General features: G+C 34.5%; 1 long non-coding RNA gene across 1 annotated transcript in view; it reads left to right on the top strand.

Moving 5' to 3' along the window:
- Positions 1-1643: 1643 nt before the first annotated feature.
- LOC143033027 (uncharacterized) overlaps positions 1644-8430 on the top strand; it is a 7707-nt gene continuing 920 nt past the window's right edge. Inside the window, exon 1 of the long non-coding RNA XR_012967156.1 lies at positions 1644-1710. This is a non-coding gene — a long non-coding RNA (uncharacterized LOC143033027). The remainder of the gene's footprint in view (positions 1711-8430) is intronic.

The following is an 8430-nucleotide window of genomic DNA, read 5'->3' as shown; positions in this document are numbered from 1 at the left end:
GTAGTTAGTGAAGCCACTGTGAAAAGACTATTAAAATGGACTTGATAACGCGATGGTGCCTTTTCCCTCAGCCTACTGATGTAATGTGACACTAGCCAGAACTAAGTATCCAAAGTATCAGTAGCGTTAAGTTGACCTTAAACCAGAGCAATATCATCTACCTAATCGTCGTACGTATGGCAACCAATTTCTGCTTCCAGACTGACGCCAAAGACTATATACGAAAGACTGGAGGGCACGGAAAAGGTGTGTAAATAGCCTAACTGATTACTCATGAGTTTGGTTATTTCAATCAACGCTAGAGATCGCTGTGCTTCATTCGGAAAGAATTAGCGACTTTTTGAATCGTCTGCATGTTTACATTTCAGCCATCTGTCACTTGGTTAGTTCAAACGGTCCAAAAGTTCTCATCCTGAATTCATGTACCATCGGTTTCCCAAAGAACCACAAATGTAAGTGTATATTATAATGCCAACATTATGTATTATAGACATATAAGTGTCATTTTATTGATTAAGTAAAAATGTAAATCAACATTCTCTTCTTTTTGATAGATGTTCAAAGTGGATACAAGTAACCGGTATATCAACATTAAGGAAGAAAACACCTACATAATTAAATAAAAGTCAAAGGATATGTAGCCATCAGTTTTCTCAACGGCAATATGCATCATCAACCCGTTTGTGCCCCAATGCATACCCAGATAAAGATTTGCCTGGTGAGTCAATGCAGTTTCATATATACATTATCACAAGATTACAATAATTAACATTGTTTGGTGAGAAGTAATGATTTTCATTATGCATTCTATTATCTATCAGATTCAGCACACTAGATGAGCCAGAAATAACCAGTATGGATGCAGGTAAGTGCTTGATCAATGTGAAAATAGTATAGCACAGTTCTGAGATTAATTGAAATTGCTTCATTTTATTAGCACATTGCATTGAAACAAAACATTGCTTGTCTCTATATATTATATATTTCTGTATTACTTTAAAATTGAACATTATTTAGAATATTCTTTCATTGCCATTAGCTATTTTTTGTATTTGCACAAAACATATTTCAACTTCAAATTACAAACTAAATACTTTATTTACAAGAGTACTATATATTATTTACAAGATTTTTGATTAGTTTTTAATGTTTTGCCATTGAAATTACAGCAGATACATCACAAGCAAGACCTGTTTTGGAGCTAGTTGGAGAAGTCTTGTCCTGTTCTGGTAAAGAATAAATTTGCTATTTCCCTTTCTTCAAAGTATGAAACTATGCATTTTATAATTGAGAATCATTACTATCATATTGCTGTTTTGCTAACATCAACAAATACTGGCATAGTGCATTTAGGAAAGGGATATATATTTTTTTCATTTTTTGCAGGTGAGACGTCAGGCAAAACTGTATTTGCAGATACTGTGGAAGAGGAAGTCATATCCAACACTGGTAGGTGAAAACTCATATTTAATATAATGCTAGTCATAAACAAAAGAAAATTAAAGTATAATATTATTTCTTAGGTAAGAATGATTGTGTTTACTAATTGTACTTGCAAAATATTTAATCCAATTAAAAAGACACTATCAGTGCCTCATTATAATGTTATTTCATCATTGAATTTAGATGAAGATTGCTGCCAAACAAAAAGTTGGGAAGGTGATCCTCAAAATTATTCTGCAACCCCTCTTACCTCAAATGCTAATAAGAGTAAGTAAAATCATAGTTCAGTATGATAGTGTTGATATTTCTTTACTTTCTCTTTATTTCTCATTACCTACAAAGTTAATATCTACTAGTCTGTATAGATGTTCTTTAATACTTCATACTTCTCACAAAAGCATTTTTCTTGTATTTGCATCCCCCCAACCTGTAAGGAAATAAGGAGATAACATATATTTTCTTATTAAGCAAAACATTGAAATATACTGTTTGCAATTACTTATATGTAAAACACTGATAAGTAAGGTAGATCATTTTACTTTTCTTTTTCCCTCATTGACTCTACTCTCTTCACAATCACAGATGTAGTACTGTATCTGTTTTTATTTATGAAGGCATGTTAAGCTTTGGTAAATGTTTTAGCCATGCACATTTTTGCTTTTTATTTTTACTGAATAGGTTTGCTTTATTATGTGTCATTCTATTATTGATAATGATTATTTTATTTGCACAATTATTTCTTTTACAATGCATGAATTTTTGCTCTCTGGACTGGTGCTTATACAAGTGTATAATTAATTTTCAAATATGTGACCATGCATGATTAATTTTACGTTTATTATAGATATGATGTTATCATTTAATTTATGCTTTGTTTTTGTTTTTTGTTAAGTTGTTGTTTTGTTTGCGTGCTTTTGCATGACTTGCTCTGTGATATACATTGGTTGTTTTAATTTTCTGTGCTCTGTTCTCTTGTATCTTTGCAAGTTGGAGGTAGATAATCCTTTATGTTAAGTTTTAAATAGGTGTTCTTTGGAATTGATAAAATGATGAAATAAAACCTAAGCTTTCATTTGCCCATATTACCACATATGATACCCATGAAGACTAATGATAAAGAAATTCATATGTACATAAATCAAATAAGAGAATTACATATATATATATATATATATATATGTATGTACAAATATATATATATATATATTATATATATATATATAGATATATGTGTGTATTTACCTAGTTGTATTTTATGGGAAGGGGAGCTATGCTCGTGGTGTCCTGTCTTCATATCTCATTTTATCTAAACTATTTTTAAATTCATGTATTGTTTTTGCACACACCACTTTCTCATCTAACTTGTTCCAACTGTCTATTACTCTGTGAGGAAAGCTGTTCTTTTTCACATCTCTTCTATATCTGTCTTTTTTTTTTCGTGTCTATCATCCCATTTTATCAGATTCTCTCTATCAGTAATTTCTATGCCTTTCATGATTCTGTAAATAGCTATCAAATCTCCTCTCTTCTTTGCTCTAGTGTCTGTAGTTCAAGTTTTGCTAGTCTCTCTTCATATGATAGTTTTGAGAGTGTTGGTGCCAATTTTGTAATTGCTCTTTGTATTCTTTCAAGTGTTTTTTATACATTTTTTTGTACTTGGTGACCATATCGTTGCTGCATATTCCAGTCTTGGTCTTATCAGGGTGATTAGAATTTTCTTCACCATTTCTTCATCCAGGTATGTAAATGCAACTTTGATTGTTCTTATTAAATTATAAGTTTCTCCAAAAATCTTATTTATATGTTTCTCAGGTGACATATTATTCATAACAATGACTCCCAGGTCCTTTTCATTTTCTACTTTTTTTATTCCTTCTCCCAATTTATATGCTCCTGTTATTCTGTTTTTGCTTTTTCCAAATTCCATTATACTACACTTTTTTGTATTGAACTCCATCTCCCACTTCCCACTCCATACCTGTACTTTATTTAGATCACTCTGTAGTGATTCACAATCTTCTTCCGTGTTCACTCTTTTCAGTAGTTTTGCATCATCTGCAAAGAAGCTCATATAGCTTTCAATTCCTTCATCCATATCATTAATATATATAGCAAACATTATTGGGGCCAGAACTGTTCCTTGCGGAACACCGCTTATTACTTCATCCCATTTTGAGTGTTTGTCTCTTATCACTACTCTCATTTTCCTTTCTTGCAAAAAGTCTTTCATCCAATTAAGCAGTTTGCCCTGTATTCCTCCTTCAGTTTCTAATTTCTTAAGCAACTTCTTATGTGGTACTTTGTCAAAAGCTTTTTTTAGGTCTAGAAATGCACAATCAGCCCATCCATCTCTTTCTTGTATTATATCTATTAGCCTTGAATAGAAACATATTAAATTGGTGACGCATGATCGTCCTTGTCTGAATCCAAATTGCCTTGGATTTAACACGTTTTTTTTTCTAAATATTTTACCCATCTACTTTTGACAATTCTTTCACAATTTTTTGCTATTGTACTTGTTAGAGAGACTGGTCTATAGTTGGTAGGGTCTTCTTTATTTCCTCCTTTATATATGGGTACTATATTTGCTTTTTTCCAATCTTCTGGAACTTTTCCTTCTTTCAAGGAACTGTTCATTATGCTATGTATTTTGTCTGCCAGTTCATTCCTGCATTCTTTCAGTATCCAGTTTGCTATTTCATCTGGTCCATGCGATTTTCTGACATCAAGATTACTCAAGTGTTTCAATATTTCGTTCTTTGTTACTTCTATTTCTTTCATGGGAGGGACTTTCTCTTTCCATTCGATCTCTTCAGGTTGTATGTTCTCCCTTGTAAACACTGATTTAAAATGTTTGTTATTATTTTCGCCATTTCAATTTCCTCTGTGTATTCAACTCCTTGTTTTAATTTCTCCAAGTCTTGTTTGTTTTTCAATTTGTTGTTTACAAATCTGTAAAATAGTTTTGGTTGATCTTTACACTTTTCTATGACATCTTTTTCATATTTTCTCTTTTCCTCTCTGCACGTTTGTACATATTCATTTCTATAACAAGTATATATTTTCCATTTTTCAGGCCTTCTGTCTTTTTTCCATCTGGTCCAAGCTTTGTCTCTTTTGTCTTTTAACTCCCTACAACTTTTATTGTACCAGCATTTTACATATTTTTTTTCTTGTTTTTGTCTTGGGACATATTTTTTCACTCCTTTTTTGTAAATTTTTGTCAAAATATTCCATTTCTCTTCCACTGTTGTTTCTTCTTTGTATATTTCTTCCCAGTTTTCTTTTTGAAAGAATTCTCTCATTTTATCAAAGTTTGTTTTTTCATACATCATTCTTCCTTTTCTATATTGTTCATTTCTTTTCATGTATTTTTCTTCATTTAGTTCCAGTTCAATCAATATGTGGTCACTTTTACCTATTGGTGTTTTATATTCAATCTTGTCCACTATTCTAGGTTCAGATGTAATTATTAAGTCTAGTCTCGATGGTTCTTCCTCATTTCTATACCTAGTGTTCTCCTGTATCCACAGTGTCATTGTATAGTCAGTAATCATCTCAAGTAGAGCATTTCCCCATGAGCCGTCTCCACCCTTTACGGTCATCTCTTCCCAGCAGGTTTCTTTGCAGTTAAAGTCGCCCATCATAACTATTCTTCCTCCATCTTCCATTATCTTATTTAATGTTATCTTTGTGTCCTCTAACATACTTTTATGTTCACTCTCTTCCCATGAGGCTATTTTCGGAGGCACATAATTTATCACAAACTTTCTGCTCTTCTTATCTCTGTCTTACACTTCGATCATAATCATCTCTACTGTATTCTTTCCATATGTGACACACCTCACGTTTATATCCTTCTTAGTCAGGAACATAACTCCATCCCCTTGCTTTTTCTCTCTGTTTCTAATCCAATAATTATATGCATCATGTCCTACACTGTTGGGTGGTAGTGGACCTTTTAATTTTGTTTCTACAATTCCCATTATGTCTGGTTCTTTTTCTTTCAAATAATCATTCAGCTCATTCAATCCTGTTATTAATCCATCTATATTTGTGTAAGACACTCTTAGTTTTCTGCCACTTCCATTGTGTTCTCTGTTTCCCTTTTGTTTTTCTCTTGTATGTCGACTTTCTTTAGTTTCATATTCACTACTCTCCAATAGAATCTCTCTTTTTCTGACTCTGTTCTGTTCTCGTTTTTTTTCCTTAGCTTCAAGTTTTTTCTTTTTTTCTTCCTCTCTTTCCTCTTTATTCATTTCCCTTTTTATCCATACCTTTTTATATTGTTCATTTGTTGCTAGTTTCCCTGTTTTGGATAAGATATTCTCTGCCGTCGTTTGTGACCTGAATTTAATCTTAATTGGTCTGGTCTTATCTGTACTATACTTTCCGAGTCTGAACTTCTCTTCGATTTGTTTCATTATTTCTGGTTCATCTTCCTGAACTAATTGTAGTAAACTGCTTACTTTTTTAATTTTCCTCTCTGATTCTTGTGGTTCTATCTGGGTTATGTTTCTCTTCCATTCCTAATATAATTATACATTTCTTTTTGTCTGCTAAGTCTCTTACAATATTCTCCTTCTGTCTCATCACTTTGATAACTGAGTCTTCAGTTTGTTCTTTCATTTGCTGTTTAATTACATCAGTAAATGCAACTTTACTGTTTTCTTGGATTGTCTTCCAACCCTTAGCTTCTTTAGCTATGGCCTCTTTGTTTTCTTTATTATTCCTCTTTAATTCTTCATTCTCCTCTTTTACTTCTTTTAACTGTCTTTTTAGTTCTTCTATTTCCTTAATTAAGTTTTTGTTTGCTTTCTCTAGCGCTTCCAATCTTTCAACCCTTTCAGCCATTTTTGACATTCTACCGAACCTACTCTCCCAATGTTCAGTCATTTGTTCAAGTTTTTCTTCGAGTCTTGCCAGTCGGGGGAGGTTGGTATCCCCCCCCCTCCTTAAATCCCTGGAAATTATTATCCTCACCTTCTATTGTGCTACTCATATCTATGTTTCTAATCTTTACATTTTTGTTAGACCCTTCATCGTCACTAAACTGGTCCGGCCCTCTTTTGTTTACATGGCGTCTGCCTGCCTGGACCAAGTCCTCTCCTTCCTCATTTCCCTCAGTAATCCCTCCCCTTCTCCTTTTTCCTCACTTTCCCACTACACCACGAGCATTCCCCCTCCCCCTGTAAATACAATAGGTACTTTCTTTGCTTTGGGATCCACGAAAATTTCACTTTTTCTTCAGAACGTCCTCTACGCCGTCCATCCGATGAAGTGTGTGCGTGTGTACGTATATGTATATATATATATATGTATACATATGTATGTGTGTGTGTGTATATTATAATTTTTTCTTTATATTTTATGAACATTTCAGAGGTATGAAAATATTTTATATATGAGATATTGTCAAATGTCAAGTATGTGGAAGCAAATACTATTTTCACAGTAATGATTACAATTGAAGTTAAAAAAAAAAGTATTGAGCTAAAACAATAATCATATACAAGGCCGAAAATATCAATCAATATATAATTTTAAAAATATATAAAATACAATAAAATGGCAACAATAGCTATCGCTTCGATTTTTAATTTTTCAACCGCTCAAAAGATGGCGTTGAAACCACAGTAATCTAGCGGTGTTTGGCATCAATTCTGGACGCCACTTTCAAGAGGAGAGTCACAATTGTCACCAAGTCGCCACCAAATTTTTGTGAAAAAAAAAGCCGATAGCACTTGTAGCATACGTTGGAAAACACCCTGGCCTTCAACCACATGGTAACTGCAAACACGCTACGGATGACTATCAAAGGACACCGGGACACGTGCTTCAAACCATAGGAGAGTTAGCAAAATCCAACCCAGTTATGACCGTTTACAACCGGTTACTCATCGAAGGACCATTAGAGGATGCACCACGAGACTCCAAACAGATACGAAATAAAAAATATCATGATAAAAGGAAAGAACGACCAGAGAAGGATCAAGACAAGGAATACAGAAAGAATTTTGCGGATCATATCCTGAAAGCGACCAACATGACTCAAAGCCACCCATTTGTTCAAGGCGTAACGCATTCAAAAAACAAGGTTCCATGCATAATACTGTATACCGATGATCAAGTTGAGGACCTGAAGCGCTTCTGTTGTACTGGAGGAAGTGTCCTTGGGGTAGACAGAACTTTTAATTTGGGAGAGGTGTTTGTCACATTACATTCAGGACAAAGTTGGCATGGACAAGACAGACAGACAGGATGTTATCAACAAAATATTTGGAGAAAGGGGACTCTTATTCGACGATGTCATCGAGTTTGAGGTGAATGCAGACGCCCTTGTGGATGAAATAAAGGAAAAATCAAGCATACTAGCAAACTACCTTAGCCGACAACTCCTCCCACTTTTAGAAGACCATCGGAGTGGTCAAACTTGCTTTTAATTGTTCTTTGTTCTTCCTTTCTTCTACTTCAATGAGTCTGATACCTTGCCGTGGTGAAGTAGCTTGCGTACCTCGTTGACCCAGAGATCTATGCCCGAATTGGAGTTTTATATTAACTCCGGTAGGATCACCCATGTCAGACAGATCATGGAGGTATTATTAAGACCTCCATGGGCAGATCAAAGGGTAGAGGTCAGACGAAACTCGGACTCGAATTGACTCAGGTTCTCGATCGTTGGGGTTTTAGGCCTATGGTACCTCGAGTGATAGAAACTCGATCCGGTGGGGTAGGTATGAGCCAAATTTGATACCACTGGTCAAACTGTCAAAATACACATTCCATTTGACCAACGATCAATCTCCACCTCCGGTGGGGTAGGTTTTAGCTTGTGTAAAGGTCCGGTGCGGTCCGATGGAGTCCGGTGCGGTCCGATGGAGTCCAGTGCGGTCCGGTGGAGTCCGGTGGGGTAATTAGTCATACCGAATTCTGGCTACATATTTTTGCTATACACCTTACGAACCCTTCCAGTCTTTCTTATATAGT

This window comes from Oratosquilla oratoria, chromosome 15, assembly GCF_046742065.1.
Source record: "Oratosquilla oratoria isolate Oo_2021 chromosome 15, ASM4674206v1, whole genome shotgun sequence".
Lineage (NCBI taxonomy): Eukaryota > Metazoa > Arthropoda > Malacostraca > Stomatopoda > Squillidae > Oratosquilla > Oratosquilla oratoria.
The sequence above is the reverse complement of the archived record's forward strand: the minus strand, read 5'-3'. Positions and strand labels throughout refer to the sequence as shown.